The following is a 17,827-nucleotide window of genomic DNA, read 5'->3' on the forward strand; positions in this document are numbered from 1 at the left end:
CTCACAGCAGCCCCTCTTTTTTTTTTTTAATTATTTATTTATTTTTTTAAATTACATTATGAAAAATATGAGGTCCCATTCAACCCCACAGCCCTCGCCCCCCACTCCCCCCACAGCAACACTCTCTCCCATCATCATGACACATCCATTGCACCTGGTAAGTTCATCTCTGAGCATCACTGCACCCCATAGTCAATGGTCCACATCATAGCCCAGACTCTCTCATGTTCCATCCAGTGGGCCCTGGGGGGATCTATAATGTCCCGTAATTGTCCTTGAAGCACTATCCAGGACAACTCCACGTCCTGAAAACGCCTCCACATCTCATCTCTTCCTCCCGTTCCCCACACCCAGCAGCCACCATGGCTACCGTTCCCACACCCATTCCACATTTTCTCTGTGGACATTGGATTGGTTGTGTCCATTGCACACCTATGTCAAGTGAGGGCTTAGATTCCATATGGGTACTGGATGCACTCCTCCCGCTTTCAGTTGTAGACACTCTAGGCTCCATGTTGTGGTGGTTGACCTTCTTCAACTCCATGTTAGCTGAGTGGAGTAAGTCCAATAAATCAAAGTGTAGGAGCTGAAGTCTGTTGAGGCTCTGGGCCTGGGTGTCATATTATCAGTCCAGAGATTCAAATCCCCTACATATATCTTAAACCCAGCACCGACTACAATTCCAATAAAGTAGCATGCAAGTCTTGTGAAAAGAGATCCCCTCTGAGTCCAATTCCATCACGCAGAAACACCAGGTCCAAAGAAGGAGCAGCCCCTCTTTTGACTTAGCTGTCCCCGCTGTCATCTTGGAGCTGCCGCTGCCCTCAGCATGACGCTTTTGCTTCCTGTGGAAGTTCCCATTGTCAAACATTTTCTAGCAGTTTGAGTCCAGGGCCCAGTAATTGGCTTTTCCTGCGTCGTCGTCGTGGGGCACCTTCTTGAAGCGGTCTTTGAAGGACAGGTAGTGGCGGATGGAGTTCTGCCAGCCTGCCTTTCTGCGCTGATAGACGGGGAAGCCCTCGGCCAGGAACTGGTAGATGCGGCTGAGTAGGAGCTTGCCCTCAGCTCGCTCTGGATGGCCTTGGCGGAGAGCGCAGGGTATGAGTAGGGCGGGCCTTCATCTTCATCAGATCCTGGCGGCTGGTCAGGGACAGCCTGCTCAGCTCGGGGGTCGTCTGCGGCCCTGCGGGAGGGACAGGCGCGGGCTGAGGGAAGGGCCGCTGCGCCCAGGGCGAGGGGCCGGCGGCGGTCGGCGGCTGCGGGAAGGGCCGGGCCTTGCTCCCAGGGCGGCGGCGGGCCGCCCGTGCCAGACTGAGCCACAGGTAGGGGCTGGCGGTGGCGGGCGGCGGCGCGGCGTGGTCCGCCAGCCCACGGGGAGCCCTGGCAGCTGGGCGCGCCCGAGGCGGCGGCAGTGGCCGCGCACAGGCCTGGCTGCGTGTGCACGTCTCAGGCATCACTGCAGTACAGGGCCCTGTCGGCGGCCGCCAGCGGGCGCAGTGCGGCAGGCTCGCTCTAGGGCGCCCCTTTGCGAGCCAAGCCGGCGGGCCTGCTTAGTCCTTTGCTGGGTGCGGGCTGCGTGGGGGCTCCTGAGGCTGGTGGGAGGGGTGTGCAGGAGGATGTTAAATATTTTGATCGTTACTACGTGGGCCTCTGTCTTTCCAGAGAACATAGCTACGACAAAAACTCTGTATTTACAGACTATAGAAATATGTTTGCATGCATTTTTCCCTGTATACCACCCACTATCAACACCCTGTACCAGTGAGATAATTTAGTGAGAGATACTGAAAGAACATTCATAAATTTTTGTATAGTAAATCCCAATTTTCAGCCATGACAGAGTACACCGTGTTATACAATCCCACACTTCATTCTCTGGATATTCTTGCAATACATATGACCAAAAACTTGCCCTTTCAAGGACGTGCACACACAGTACACGCTGTAAATTTCACTCACATGACTGCACCATCATCACCACTGGCCATTTCCAAACCATTACAATCAAACTAATTGTAAATTATGTACATTTAAGCATACGCTCCCTATCTTCTCTCCCAATTCCATATCCTGGTTAACTAGCTGCCTGGCACTACATCCAGGAACCTGCTCACTATACTTGGTACATAGCAGTGAGATCATACATTTGTCCTCTCATGTCTGGCTTATTTCACTCTACAAAGGGCCACTCCGATTTATCCATGTTTTCACAGGCATCATATTTCATTCCTACTTAAAGCTGAATAATATTCCACTGTATGTTTCACGTTTTGCTTATCCAATCAGAGGTTGGTGGACACTTGGGTTGTTTCCTTCTTTTGCCATTTGTGAGTAATGTCACTTTGAACATCAGTTTGCATATACCTGCTAGTGCCATTGCTTTCAATCCTTCTGGGTATCTACCTAGTAGCAGTACATTCTGATCATATGGCATACTCTATGATAAGATAGTTTTCTGTCATTCTCAATGTCTTCAAATGACTTATGTTTGGATATAAAAAATAAAGAAATGAAAACCTGAGAAAGTGACAAAAAGAAAAAATGATATTAAAGAGAAAATATAAACAAATGATCCACAAGAATGAGAAATAAACAAGTTAAGATAGGTCCTAGTCACACTGGTCAGCATAAAGAGCTCTCTGGGTTAGTGGATGAGAAATCTAATATTGAAAGACTAATAAAGGGGCTTGGAGTTCCATAACAATGGTTTGGGTGAGGTCATCAAAAGAAATGGGCCTATCAAGGCTGTGGATCATCCTCAGTAGTTTCCCCTCAATTTTTCATCTCAAACACCATCAACACTTTTACAAAAATATTTACGATCCCAAAGAATTTTGTGTTTATGTGGGTTATAGCTATTTATATTTCCCATATCAAAAATTAAAACCTACAATGCTCCAGTGGCTTCCACCTTTCTAGTCTGAAAACTGGCAATAATATACGATTTTGAAAGAGGTCATAAGGCTGATATTGAAAATATCCAATTCTTTTTTCTGTAACTGCATGATTGGATTCAAAAGGATGCCACAACTCAAGAGATATCATGGTTCTACATAAAAATGTTCTGTTGCATAAAGCATAAGGAATATTATTAGTATTTAAAATGCTGAGGGAAAGAGTATTCATATTTTCATTACTTACAGGTTTAAAAAAATTTTTTAAATTTATTTTAAAAGATACATAGATCATACAAAATGTTATTTTAAAAAATATGGGAGATTCCCATATGCCCCACTCCCCATACATCCCACTTTTCCTATATCAACAACTTCTTTCTTTAGTATGGTACATTCATTGCAGTTGATGAATACATTTTGGAGCACTGCTATACACCATGGATTATAGTTTACATTGTAGTTTACACTCTCTCCCAGTCCATTCAGTGGGTTATGGCAGGATATATAATGTCCTGCATCTGTCCCTGCAACATCATTCAGAACTACACCAAGTCCCCAAAATGCCCCATATCACACCTCCTTTTCCCTCTTCCTTCCTTCAGCAACTCCTGTGGCCACTGTCTCCACATCAATGATATAATTTCTTCCATAGCTAGAGTCACAATAATTCTATAGTAGAATACCAGTAGGTTCACTGTAGTCCATATTTTATACCTGAAACCTGAGGACCCTGGGATAGCGATGCCCATTCCACCTCTCAATCATTAGGGGGCTTTGATCCCACATGGCTGATGGATGGGACTCTCCAGCCCACAGTTTACTTTCTCACTTCCTTGGTGTGGTGGTTGTCCATCCTTACCTCCCTGTCAGTTGAGCTGGGTAAGTCCAATGAACTGTATAGTAGGTGCTACAACACTGCTGAGGCTCAGGTCCCAGGTGGCACATGGACAGCCCAGAGATTCAAGTCTCCTGGGCATACACCAACCCAGCACCAACTACAAGTTCAATAAAAGGGACAGAAGAGGCATGTGTAGAGAAGCCACATCTGAGTCCAACTCCATCACACTCAGGAGCAGAATTTCCAAAGAAGGGCCCACTGGCAAGGCACCAAACTTTGGAGGCATCTGACATGACCATAGGACTTGGGTTTCTCTGCAGCCCTCAGAGGCACCACTACCTGGGATAATATCTATTTTGCTGTCTATAAGATCCTGCTGAGCTGTGCATAAGTGCAACATATCTGATGATCCCCTGAATCATTTTGAAGTCTCTTAGCCATATAAACTCATCTGTATTTACCATTTCCCTCTTTTATTCAAGGTCTTTTACCACTTGCATCACTAGCTGTTGCTTGGTAGTAATCTCTCAGCACCAGGTGGGCTCCCTGACTGTTGTCTGAATCTCTACCCACTGTGTCAATACTCGAAAATCATCTGAACATATCTATATACCCCATATTCATGCCCAGGTGGACTCCCTCCCATGCATCCCCCATCAATGACACTCCACACCAATGCTCCTCCCCTGCCATAGTTGAACCCTTCTGTAAGACAAAACTTCTTCAAAAAATGAAGGCTAATACATTGCCAAATTCAATTAATAGGAAAATAAAATAGTAATGATAGGTTTAAACAGAAATAAAATATATAATTTATAAAAACTAAAAGTAAAAAGAATTGGAGTATTAATAAATTAAAAATATTAAAAATGTTTTACTTCTTTTCCATTCATTACTGTAATAGGTGTTGTCCTGTATGTACAGTGGCAATCTCTTCGTTGGATGGTTCAATGGTCCATGGAACTGGAGGGAAGGAGCAGGTGAACATGGGGGATTGGTGGGTATGTGGTTGAAACTATAATGTTGAGAAAACTCTTTTGACAATACAGTAAGGAAGGGTTCCTGGTTTAGCATGTTGGATTGGGGCATTTGGCACAGGTTGCACCTGGGGCAGGCTTCTAGCGAGTGTGAGATTACTCATCTTGTCATAGTTGTTATATCAGTGGGTGAACACCTATACAATGAGCAGGAAGGTGTTGTATGCCCATCCTGGGGAGGCCTGTTCTTCTCAAACAGAGGGGAGGTTTTCTCTCAAGAGCATAGGTGGCTCCTAGTGGGAAAGGACAAACTAGTGTATCAAGCCCTCAACTTTGTTGCAAGTGTCTATGAATCTTACCCTTCAAGCAGTGAAGCTTTGTTGTCACTGTGGACTGGGAGGGGAGAGGAAGGGAGGAATAGAATAGATGGAAAAGGGGGTAATTGGGGAACAATGGAAGTGTTCTGCTGTTCATGCAATGATGAATACAGGCCATGTTAAATTTCATTTAAAAATTATAAAAGTGTACAATCAAAAAGGTAAACTATGGTTAGTAGCTATGTTTCAATATTTGTACATCAATTGTAGCAAATGTAACATCCACATGTAAAAAGATCATTGCTGGGGAAGGGGGAATAGGGAGAAGATATTGGGTATATGGGTGTCCCCTGTATTATGAATGTGACTTTACTGCGACCTAAAACTTCTTTGAAGATATAATTTTTTTTAAATGAAAGACACTGAGGAAGAAATGGAAGAGATTGCCACTATGCATCTTATTGACAGTTTTGCCTGGTTTCTTTGGAGTAGGTTTCTACCTCCCAAAAGCTAAAGATCTCACTGATATCTCTTTTTCCCTTTAAATACAGAGTGAAGCTGTGCATTAAGTAAGGAAGTTTTCTACACTTTATTATTTAAGTCAACAATCTATGTGCTCTGTGTCCCTCATATTCAGCATGGCTGTGGTATCTGGAAGGTGAACATGGTAATCATGTTGTAGCTCACTGATCTCGATCACACTCAAACTCAGGATTGGAAGTCAATTAGAGAGCCTTTATTAGCCAGGCAGCATCTGCCTCCACCTGCACAGAGGAGAGAGCAGCCCTGAGTCTAGGGGAAGGGGTGTTTATATAGTTTTCCAGGAAGGGGGTCTACTGGCAAGCAAGCAAGCAAGCAAGCAAGCAGGCACAGAAGCGGAATACTGCGGTTAGCAGAGAATAGAATATCTGCCTTTGTAAAACCCCTTCCTGTGTGCAAGATTTCATATTATTTACTGATTCTTCTGCAGCTGCTTCCTCCCTTCTTATCGGGTGGGAAGCTCCCGTTTTATCTACTGGTTCTTCTGGAGCTGCTTCTTATAGGGTGGGAAGCTTTAAAAATTTTATCTGAAGGCACTTGCAATTCCTATTTTCCCAGGCACTTGCAATTCCTATTTTCCCAATGTAGCCCTATTTCTATTTTCCCAATGTGGCCCTTACCCTTACAATCATACCTCATGCAAAGGAACAGAGAAGTCCCTACATGAATTTTTAAAACTTCTTTAAAATATAGTATAGCTATGCCATTTAAGTTTGTAAGTCTTAAATCTTTCATTTTCCTCAATTCTTCCATTACTGCCTACTTTCATATTGATTTGATATTTTTGCAGTGAACAATTTTGTCCCTTCTCATTTCTTTCTGTGCATATTTTTTCAGATGTTTGTTTTGTATTTATATGGGGTTAAATTTAACATCTTAAATCTATAATAATCAAGCTTGATTTGATAATAACTTCAACTATGTCAGTTTCTCAAAGGAAACAGATCTGACAGGAGGTATCTGCAAATATAAGATTTTTATCAAATTGTCTCCCATGACTATGGTCATGAAATGGTCTAAATTTTGTAGGGCAGGCTTCAAGAATGGAACTCCAATGAAGGTTCTCAATGAAATAGTTCCCCAGGAGAAGCTGTCTGTCTGAAGATGAGATGGGAATTCTCTCAATGACTGCTGAAATCAGTTCTCCTTTTAAGGCCTTCAACTGATTGGATGAGATAGCTCTCATTGCTGAAGGCAGTCTCCTCAGCTGATTATAGTCAGTCATAGATGTGATCAACTCACTGATGATTTAAGTCCACAAAATATCTTCACAGTGACAATTAGGCCACTGATTGCTTGACTGAAAACCTGGGCACCATTACCCAGCCACATTGTAACATGATCTAACCATGAAAAACTAGATATAAAATTCTTGGCTGGCAATTACTTTCTTTTAGCACTTTAAATATTTCATCCACTGCCTATTGCTTTTTTGTCTCCTTGCTTTCTGATTTAAAACCAGAGCTTAGTCTTATTGAGGTTCCCTTATATGTGACATGTTGCTTTTGTTTTGCAGCTTTCAGAATTCTCTCTTGATCTTTGGCATTAATCAGACTTATTATAATGTACCTGGATATGGCTCTTTTAAATTTCATCCTCTTCGGGCTTCTTGAATATGTATGGTCAAGTCTCTTGTCAAATTTGAAAAATTTTATGCCACTATTTCTTTGAATAGTGCCCCTTTCTCTATTCTCCTGTAACTTCCATAATGTGTATTTGTCTGCTTGATGGTGTCTCTCAGCTCTCTTAGGCTCTGTTCATTTTTATTCATTCTTTCTGATCCTCTCCTGGAATCATATCAACTGTCTTATCTTCACTGATTCTTTTTTCTGCCAGCTCCAATCTCCTGTTGAAACTCTCCCAAGGAACATTTTATTTTCGTTATCATGGTCTTCAACTCCAATATTTGTTTTGGTACTTTTAATAAATTCTATTCCTTTACTGAGATCTTATTTTGTTCATTTATTGGTTTCCTGATATCTTTTAGTTCTTTCTCTACTTTTTTCCATTATGTCCTTGACAATATTGAAGATCATTCTATAAAAGTCTCTTCCTGGTATATCCAAAGTCTGTTCTTCTCCTTTGATGGTTTCTGGACTTTTATCTTTTTCCTTTGAATGGGCTATCACATCTTGTTTGTCTGTCTTGAGATCTATTGTTGCATATTGTACATTTTAAGATGTTAAGTCTGGAATTTAGTCTCTGAGGTGTTTATTACGTAAGTTTTTATCCACCTAGTGATATAACAGATTTCTTTGAGTTCCAGGAGTTAACAAAAACAATCGAGTCAACACAACAACAAAAAAAAATGTATTTAATAATCTGCAAAATTTTTTTAACTTTCTATTTTTATTTTTCATATTTATATCTTGAATCCATTTGGTTTCACCCTTTGCAGGCAAAAATTCACTTTTACCTGACTCCATTAAATGAGTGGTTTTCTCTCTGTGTACTTTCCTCTTGATTTGTGGTGCCACTTTTATCACTACGTTTTTTTTTTCTCTGATCTCTTATTTTTTAAAAATGATATATTAGTGCTTGCTTCGGCAGCACATATACTGAGGTTGGAATGATACAGGGAAGATTAGCATGGCCCCTGTGCAAGGATGACACGCAAGTTCGTGAAGCGTTCCATATTTTTGTCATGATGATGGGAGAGAGTGTTGCTGTGGGGGGAGTGGGGGGCGGGGGCGGTGGGGTTGAATGGGACCTCATATTTTTCATAATGTAATTTAAAAAAATAATAATAATTTAAAAAATGATATATTAAAAAAATATAAGATGTTCCCATATACCCCCCACCCCCCTCACCCCACTCCTCCCACATCAACAACCTCTTTCATCACTGTGGCATATTCATTGCATTTGGTGAATACATTTTGGTGCACTGATGCACCACATGGATAATAGATTACATTGTAGTTTACACTCTCCCACAGTCCATTCAGTGAATTATGGTAGGATATATATAATGTTCAGCATCTGTCCCTGCAATATCATTTAGGACAACTCCAAGTCCCAGAAATGCCCTTGCACCACATCTCCTCTTCCCTCTCCCTGCCCTCAGCAACTACTGTGGCCAATTTCTCCACATCGATGCTACAATTTCTTCTGTGCATCGATACTACAACCTGCAACTTTACTGAACTCATTTATAAGTTCTAGAATCTTTGTTGTAGATGTCTCAGGGCTTCTATGTATAGGATCATGTCATCTGCAATAATAAAATTGACTACTTCTTTTCCAATTTGAATGCCTTTTATATGTGGTTCTTAACCTCAGTACTCAAACAAGTACTTCTAACATAATGTTATATAGGAGGGGTGATAGTGAACATCCTTGTCTTGTTCCTGATCTTAAGGGAAAGATTTTTAGGATTTCACCAGTGTAAATGATGTTAGCTTTGGGTTTTTCATATATATCCTTTATCATGTTCAGAATGTTTCCTTCTATTCCTATCTTTCTTATTAAGAAAGATAGCTATATTTTGTCAAATGCTTTTTCTCCATCTATAGATATGATCATACGATTTTTTTTTCTTCAATCTGTTTATATGGTGTATTACATTAATTGATTTTCTTATGTTGAACCATCCTTGCATACCAGGAACGAAACCCACTTGGTCATGGTGTATAATTCATTTAATATGTTGTTGAATATGATTAGCAAGTATTTTGTTGAGGATTTTTGCATCTAAATTCATTAGAGAGATTGGTCTGTAATTTTCCTTTTCTTGTGGTGTCTTTGTTTGGCTTTGGTATTAGAGTAATGTTGGCATCATAAAATGAGTTATGCAATGTTCCTTCTATTTCAATTTATTGTAAGAGTTTAAGCAAGATTTCTGATAGTTCTTTCCAGAAGGTTTAGTAGAATTCACCTGCGAAGACATCTGGCCCAGGACTCTTCTTAGTTTGGAGGTTTTTAATGACTGATTCTATCTCTTTACTTGTGATTGGATTGTTGATAACATCAATTTCTTCATCAGTATAGGCTGCTTATGTGTTTCTAGGAATTTGTCCATTTCCTCTAAATTGTCCTTCTTTTTGGAATATAGTTTTTCAAAGTATCCTCTTATGATAGTCTTTATTTCTGTGGGGTCTGTGATCATATCTCCTTTCTCATTTCTTATTTTGTGTATTTTCATCTTCTCTTCTTTTCCTTTGTTAGTCTAAGGGTTTGTCAATTTTATTGATCATCTCAAAGAACCAGCTCTTGATTTTATTTTTTGGAGTGCTTTCTTATTTTCTATTTCATTTAGTTCTGGTCTGATCTTTGTCATTTCATTCTTTCTTCTTCCTTTGGGTTTATTTTATTTATTTATTTTTTTTACTAATTCCTCTTAGTGTGCAATTAGGTCTTCAATTTTATCTCCTTCTTTTTTGATGTATGAATTTATGGCTATAAATTTCCCTCTCAGTATAGCTTTAGCTGCACCCCATAAGTTTTGATATGGTGTATTATCATGTTCATTAGTTTCAAGGTGGTTATTGATTTCTTTTAAGAGTTCCACCTTGACCAACTTTTTCTGATAATGTGTTTTTTAACTTCCAAATCTTGGTGCCAAATCTGCATCTCTGGCCCTTGCAGATTTCCAGCTTACTTCCACTATGCCCAGAGAAGTTATTTTGAATCATTTCAATCTTCCTGAATTCATTGGGACTTTCTTTGTGGCCTAGCATGTGCTATATCTTGGAGAATGATCCACATGTGATTGAGAAGAATGTATATCCTTCTGTATTTGGATGTAGTATTCTTTATATGTCCATTATGTCCAGATCCTCTAATATATTGTTCAAAGTCTTTGTTTCTTTGTTGATTCTCTTTTGAGATGTTCTGTCCAATGGTAAGAGTGGTGTATTAAAGTCCCCCACTGTAATTGTAGCAGCATCTATTCCTTCACTTAGTTTTTCCAGTGTTTGCCTCATGTATTTGGAGGTGCCCTTATTAGGAGATTAAATGTTTATGATTGTTCTTTCTTTTTGAAAGGTTACCCATTTCATTAATATGTAGTTCCATCTTTGTCTCCCAAAATTGTTTTGTATTTAAACTCTATTTTGTCTGATATTTATATAGCTACTCCTGCCCTTTTTCAGTTATTGTTTGCCATAAGATTGTTTTCCAGCCATTTACTTTCAAAGTCCTTGAATCCCTGGTTCTAAGATATATTTCTTGTAGACAGCATATAGATAGGTCATATTTCCTCAACCAGTCTTCCAATATGTGTCTCTTAACAGGTGAGTTTAATCCATTGACATTCAGTGTTAATACTTTCAAGGAATTACTTATAATAGCAATATTTTTTGGATTGGTGTATGTCATATTTTGTTTGATTTTTTTCCCTCTTTTTGTCTTTTTAGTTGTTCTTATCCTCTCCTCCAGCTCTGTCTCTCCTGTTTTTTTTTTTTCCTTTCCTCCTGCAGAACTTTAGTATTTCTTGAAGAGTAGGTTTCTTGTTGGCACACTCTCTCATTTTCTGTTTATCTGTGAATATTTTGAAGTCTCCATCATTTTTGAATGCTAGCTTTGCTGGATAGAGTATTCTTGGTTGGAAATTTTTTTCTTTAATACCTTGACTATGTCATACCACTGCCTTCTTGTCTCCATAGTTTCAGATCAGAAATCAGCACTTAATCTTATGGAGCTTCCTTTGTATATGATGGTTCTCTTTTCTCTTGCTGCCTTTAGTATTTTCTCTTTGCCTTGAGCATTGGATAATTTGACAAGTGTATGTCTTGGGGTAGGCTGTTGGGATTGATGCTATTTGGGGTGCATTGTGCTTCCTGGACTTGTACATTCATCTCTCTCAATAGGTTGGGGAAGTTTTCGGCCATTATTTCCTCCAACACCCCTTCTGTCCCCTTTCCTTTTTGTTGTCCTTCTGGGATGCCTATAATGTATATGTTTGTGCATTTTGCATTGTCATTCAGGCCCCTAAGTCTCTGCTGGATTTTTTCTAATTTTTTTAATTGAAAATCTATTTTTTTAAATAAATTCTACTATCTGTTCGATTTCAGATGTACTGTCTTCCACATCAGTAATTCTTTCCTCTGCCTCTTCAAATCTGCTGTTATTTGCTTAGAGTGTATTTTTGATTTCTTGAATTGTGCTGTTCATCAACATCATATCTGTTATCTTTTTGTGTATGATTACAATTTCTTCTGTATGCTCTCCAAGTGTTTTCTTAATATCCTTTATCTCTTCCTTCACTTCATTAAATTGGTCCATGACTTATGTTTTGAGAGCTTTGATTAGTTTTTTGATGTTCTGTTCCTCTTCCTGATTTTTAGTTTGTTCACTGAATTAGGTCATGTTTTCCTGATTATTGGTTTGGTTGTTAGTTTTTTGTTGCTGACTAGTCATCATTTTATCTTGATGGGTTTATTGAGGTGATTAGCTTCTTTGTCTAGTCTCCTGGCTTAATTAGTTGTTGTTTTTGTATGCATGTTAAGTCTTCTCTTTGTCACTTTGTTCTTCTTATTCTATTTCCTTGTTATTAGCTAAGTTCCCTTGAAGGAAAATATTAGGACCAGAGAAAGCAAAAGGGGTAAGAAAAGAAAAAGTATAATAGTAATATTCATAGTAAATGTTAGCAGAAGAACCGTGTGAGATCTGGTGAACAGATATTAGACTCATGTAATGTATGTAGAGTTATAACAGTAAGAAAAGTGGAGTACCTATAATGAGATATTAAACTGAATATGGGGAGGAACATAGTATGAATTAAAAGGTCAGTGTGGTCAGGAGAGACGGAAAGAAAAAAGAAAGTACAATAATATAAAGAGCGAAGAAGTGTTAGAAAACAGAACAGAGGTATTAGAAATAAAAAGTCAGAAAAACTAGGGGCTAAAGAGAGGTGGAATGTAAGGGAAACAATAAATGAGGAAGGATAGAAAGATGTAAAGCAAAGGGGATAGCGTTGGTAGCCAAAATCAGTACACACAGAAAAGAGGAAATTAAGGATGAAGAAATAGTAAATAAGAAATTCTCCCTGCATCACCTAAGATAAAAAATGAAAAAAGAAGGAAAAGAAGGGAGGGGGGGAGGAAGCAAGAAAAAGAAAAAGAAAAAGAAAAAGGACCTTGGGGGGATATAGAGGATGGATAAACAAGAAAAACAACAACAACAACAACAAAAGACCAGACAAGCCTTCAAGCAAGGAATCCTCTTTGCAGATAAATAATCTGCTTAGGGGTCTGACCTTCCCCATTTCTCCCTTCCTCACTTCCCTCTCTCCTAGGGCAGCAGGAAAGCTGTGTGAGGGGTCTGGTAGGAGATTCAAATGGGTCCCTGGTGAACCAACTCACCACAGAATATAATGACTTTTAATTTTTTGAAAGAGTGCACTCACACCTTGCCAGAAACCCGAAATATGCTATTGGAAGCCTGCAAAGCATGTCCTACTGTCTGTCTCCCTTAGGTGTGCTACAGGAAGGCTAATTTTCTGACTCCACCTTCTCGGAGACCAAGTTTCCTATCCCAGGGTGTTTAGTTAATTCAGGCTTTCTCAGCAGATTTGTCTCTCCTTCTTCCTAGGCTCTCTCCAAGCCAGATGGTATGCTCCTCTAAGCTCAAAAAAAAAAAAAAAAAAAAAAAAGGGGGGGGAAAGGGGGGAACCAGAAAATTAAACCTGCATTTGTCAAGCTCCTCTGCACCTCCCATCAAAATCCTCCCACTGCTGGAGTTAGTCCAATACCAGAGGGCTATGGGAATCCCAGATTTTAGGGAGTGCGGGATTTGGGAAATGGAAGCCTGAGATGTTGTGGATTCGGGGCATGTGGGTCTGTGGTATGTGGCCCACAGGGGTTCAGGGAACATGGACCTGGGGATCATATGTTTGGGGAACACTGGGCTTGGGAATCCTGCCACACAACCAACAGTTTTCAGGGAATGCTGCAGCCCTCAGCCCTAGAGGAAAGGGTTTTGCGTTCCCACAACTTCCAACTTCAGTGTTAGACACCCACAATTTTACCTTGAGCAAGCACTACTTTTCTCACAGTCTCTCCAAATTAATGTCCAGACATCTCCTGCTTTGTAGGCTCCTGAAACAGCCTGCTCCAGCAAGGTTCCAACCCACTTAGCTGGTCCTTTGCAGGAGAGATCATGTGGGTGTACTCACTCAGATGCCATCTTGCCCTGCCTCTCATCTACAAATTGTCTCTGAGTTGGGTGCTGCTCTTCTTCAGAGTTTTAACCTTCCCATCAAAAAATCACCACAAGGCAAAAGGGAAGTGGAGATACTGCTCTATTTTCTGAGACAGGACTTGTATTCACTGATGGCCTTAGGTATTCCCACATTTACAGGAATCCATATGTTCCTGCTAATCTCTATGAAATAGACTTTTCTCTTCCACTATTCATACTCTATTGTATGCCTTAAAATTCATGACCCATTTTTCAGACCACTTTGACTTAACTGTTTCTTACACTGTATTAGCTGTCTATAACATGCTTCTGCTTACAAGGCAAATTCTGGGAGGCCAAGCAGAGATGAGTTTCTTGTTTAATTTTTCATACTTCCACCTGATGGACTGTCACTGATGTGCAGGTACCCCACTATGTGCATAGGGGTTACGCTGATCCCTCTGGACCATGACAAGGGATTCACAATGGGAGTACAGTCCAGCTCTCCACCACATCAGGAAAGGCAGTGGGAAGAGGCCAGCAAGATGCCATGGGTGGCCACCGTGTTTAAACATTTATTTTCAGGATTCAGCACACAGTTACTGCAACCCTTTAACTCATTACCAGAGGTCTGAGGAAGATGACACTACTGACTTTTGCTATTTGTTAAAAATCCTATGAGGGAATGGCACTCAGGAGCCTCAAAAATGTCTTTTGACTCCCTCACTCAATCCTCAGTCTGAGAAGATTTTCTTTGAAACCATTTGCCAAGCAAATTCTGTTTCTTTTTTTTTCAATAACGATTTATTATTTATTTCTCTCCCCCCTGCCCCCCCCCAGTTGTCTGCTCTTTGTGTCCATTTGCTCTGTGTTCTTCTGTGACCACTTCTATCCTTATCAGCGGCACCGGGAATCTGTGTTTCTTTTTGTTGCGTCATCTTGCTGTTTCAGCTCTGTGTGTGTGTGGTGCCATTCTTGGGCAGGCTGCACTTTCTTTCACGCTGGGTGGCTCTCCTTATGGGGTACACTCCTTGCGCGTGGGGCTCCCCTACACGGGGGAATCCCCTGTGTGACAGGGCACTCCTTGCGCACATCAGCACTGCGCTTGGGCCAGCTCCACATGGGTCAAGGAGGCCCAGGGTTTGGACCGCGGACCTCCCATGTGGTAGGCAGATGCCCTATCCATTGGGCCAAGTCCGCTTCCCATCTCTCAGTTTCTTTTAACAACTGCCTTTAGTGCTTTCAAATGCTATTGCTTTCTTTTTTCCAAGCAAATAATATTTTTCTTAAATAATTTCTGAATTTCAGAAAAGTGAATAAACCCATGTAACATGGCTTTTCATTCAAATGAATGAAGAATAATAAAACTGACTCAGAAGCATCATTTACTTCATACCAGGCCCTATTCTGTGCATTATATAAACACATATATAAGTCTTCTCAACAGCTCAATCAGGTAGGTAATTTTTTTTTCAGATGAGTAATCTGAGACACACAGAAGAAAAAGGCAAAACTAGGCTCAAAAGCCAGATTTTCTGACTTCAGAGTTCATGGATCTAATCACTACATTATGCTTCCTCTTTGAAATCAAAATTAGCAGCAAATTGATCACCTTTTTGAATACTTATTTCCTATACTTAAAGGGCACAAATATTTGTCTAAAACTGGAGTATGAATATGCTAACCAGATATCAAGATTCAAAAGTTCTTTCATCCAGATGTAGTCACTGCCTACTCTGTACAGATTTAAGCTTATTCTCAATCTTAAATTTCGACTTAAATATATATTCTGTCCAGGATGCCTCTAAACCTTAGTAGACTACATTAAGTCTTGTCCCTTCCCCAATAGTACTAAAAACTATTTCAAAATGGTTGATATATAAAAGTGAGGGGAAGGAAGTTGAAGAGTAACTCCAAGTTGCCCTAGAGCATGGTGGGCTTGCTCCCTGTGATATCCATGGAGGTCCTGGATATGTGCTTCAGTTTTCCGCATAGGGGGGTCTTCTCTATGGCATTTATTCTAGTCAAAGCATAAAAAATCATCATGAGATAAAGAACCCAGCATGTTTAAAGGTTCTGATAGAAAACTCTGTATAGAATTAGGTAGGATTCATCCTGGAGTAGCACCTAGAATATCTGACTTGGAGACTACTTGACAGAACCTTGTGAGGTCCTGCAGTAAGCAACAAAAAACCTTAAGATTTATTTCTGAGCCCTGGAAACACAAGACCTGTAGCCAGAAGTATCTCTTGTCTCACAACGTGAGTAACAATGGCAGAGCATCTTGAAGACACTGATGCACAAACTCCTATCAGCTAGTGACCTTCCCAGGAGGTCAACTAAACATTCTTCAAAAGTGATGAGAAAAAGCTTATGCTGGGGTCAGCCTCCCTCCCTACGTCCAGTGTTATCACTCCTGGCCTTTCTTTAACTAGAGAGGAGAAGTACAAATACTGAGTGAACATCATACGGGTAGTAGCCAGGACAAGAAATCATGATCCCCACACCATCTGATAATGTTGGGCCCTGAAAATATGGTTGCAAATTGAGTAAAAGTGACAAAGTGATTCCTGTTTGAGATTTCCCAGAACTAGTATTATAGATGTAGTGATCATATATTCTGTTTTGCAAGTGTTGCCCAGGCATCCATACCTCACACTTTTTCAGTATAAAAAGTGACATGGGGAAGCAGCTGTGGCTCAAGTATTGAGCTCCCATTTACCATATGGAGGATGCAGATTTGATCACTGGGTCCTCCCGGTAAAAAAAGAAGAAAAAAAGGCATCCCAGACCTGTGTAGAGAAGCACAATACCTCATGCAGCATGGAGAGGTGCAGGCTCCCAAGCAGTAAAGCGATGCGTCAAAAAGATAATGATGCAATCAGATAGAAAAAAAAAAGACACAGTTTGTCTGATAAATACAACTATCAGACTTCTGGCTCAGTCAGGATGGAGAAGCCACATTCCTTTGTAGTCCTCCATCTTACAACAAAAATCCCTGAATATAATACAATAAATATAGGATGACTCTGAAGAGTGGAAGGAAAGAAAACAAATTGGGTATGTACCTCAGGACTTGAGGAAAAATGTGGCAGTGAATTCCCTGTACCTCCTGTATATCATAAATAGGGTCCAAGAGAAGTCCAAAACCCAGAACCAGCTGCTGCAGGAAAAGAGCTTGCTCTCCCTAGCCAAAGAACCAGGAAAAGGCACTAGAAAAAAAACTTTAAAAAATAATGTCCACCCACCCACTCATGCTCCAAAGGAAAAAGTCCCCAAGATGTCAGTGGGCCTGAATGGGCAGCTGAATCTCCACTCCAGTTGGCATCAACAAGCAACAGTGGTGGGGGTTGTAAATTGGTTCTTTGCTTTTGTAGGGGTGGAGTGAGAAGGGTGTAACAGGCAGTTGAAACTCCACACTCAGCAACAGTGAGGTGGAATGACTCAGAGCAAGCTGATGATAGTTAACAATTTGCTTCCCCTTCCTTCACTCCCTCTCTCCTTGGTATAAGTGAGACCAACTTGGAACTGAACATCTGCCCCACCCAAAAGCTACGAAATGTGGTGGAAGATAAACATCCCCTTCCATTTGGACCTGCATCCTATACTTCAACAGGGTAACTGCCTGCAAAGGAGAAGGTTAAATAAGAGACAGAATCTCAAAACCTCAGTGTTTAAGGTACAATAAAAATCACTGGTCTTGCCAAGAATCAGGAAATTTTCAACTTGAATAAGAAAAGAAAATCAACAGATGCCAACAATGAGATGGCACAGATGGGATTAGCTCAGAAAGATTTTGAGAGATAGAGGGGGAAAGAGAGGGAATATAAAAAAGAGAAGGGAAATGGAAAGGAGGAAGTGGAAAGGAGGGGAGGAGGCAAGTTGGGGAAGGAGAAAGGAAAGAAGGGAGGGAGGGAGGGAGGAAGGAAGGAAGGAAAAACAGTAAAATATACATCTTGAACAACTTACTTCCAGTCAAACATTTTAATGGTCCCCAATTCACACAGAGGAGAACCCAAGGTCTAAGTGAGCTTCTCCTCCCTACCTTGCCCTAGTCCAAACTTCCCCCACCCTTAATCTCAACCTCATCACTGACTAACCACACAATTGCTCCCCAGGTCCACTAGTGCCCTGGCT

The 17,827-nt window shown here is 40.6% G+C and overlaps 1 non-coding gene and 1 pseudogene across 1 annotated transcript; one reads left to right on the forward strand and one right to left on the reverse strand.

Annotated features, from left to right (window-relative positions):
• Positions 1-488: 488 nt before the first annotated feature.
• LOC101429262 (forkhead box protein I3-like) lies at positions 489-3,683 on the reverse strand (annotated as a pseudogene).
• A 4,420-nt stretch (positions 3,684-8,103) lies between these two features.
• Positions 8,104-8,210, forward strand: LOC111766303 (U6 spliceosomal RNA). The gene has a single exon (XR_002798382.1). It is a non-coding gene; the product is annotated as a U6 spliceosomal RNA (small nuclear RNA).
• The last annotated feature ends 9,617 nt before the right edge of the window (positions 8,211-17,827 follow it).

This window comes from Dasypus novemcinctus, chromosome 6, assembly GCF_030445035.2.
Source record: "Dasypus novemcinctus isolate mDasNov1 chromosome 6, mDasNov1.1.hap2, whole genome shotgun sequence".
NCBI lineage: Eukaryota > Metazoa > Chordata > Mammalia > Cingulata > Dasypodidae > Dasypus > Dasypus novemcinctus.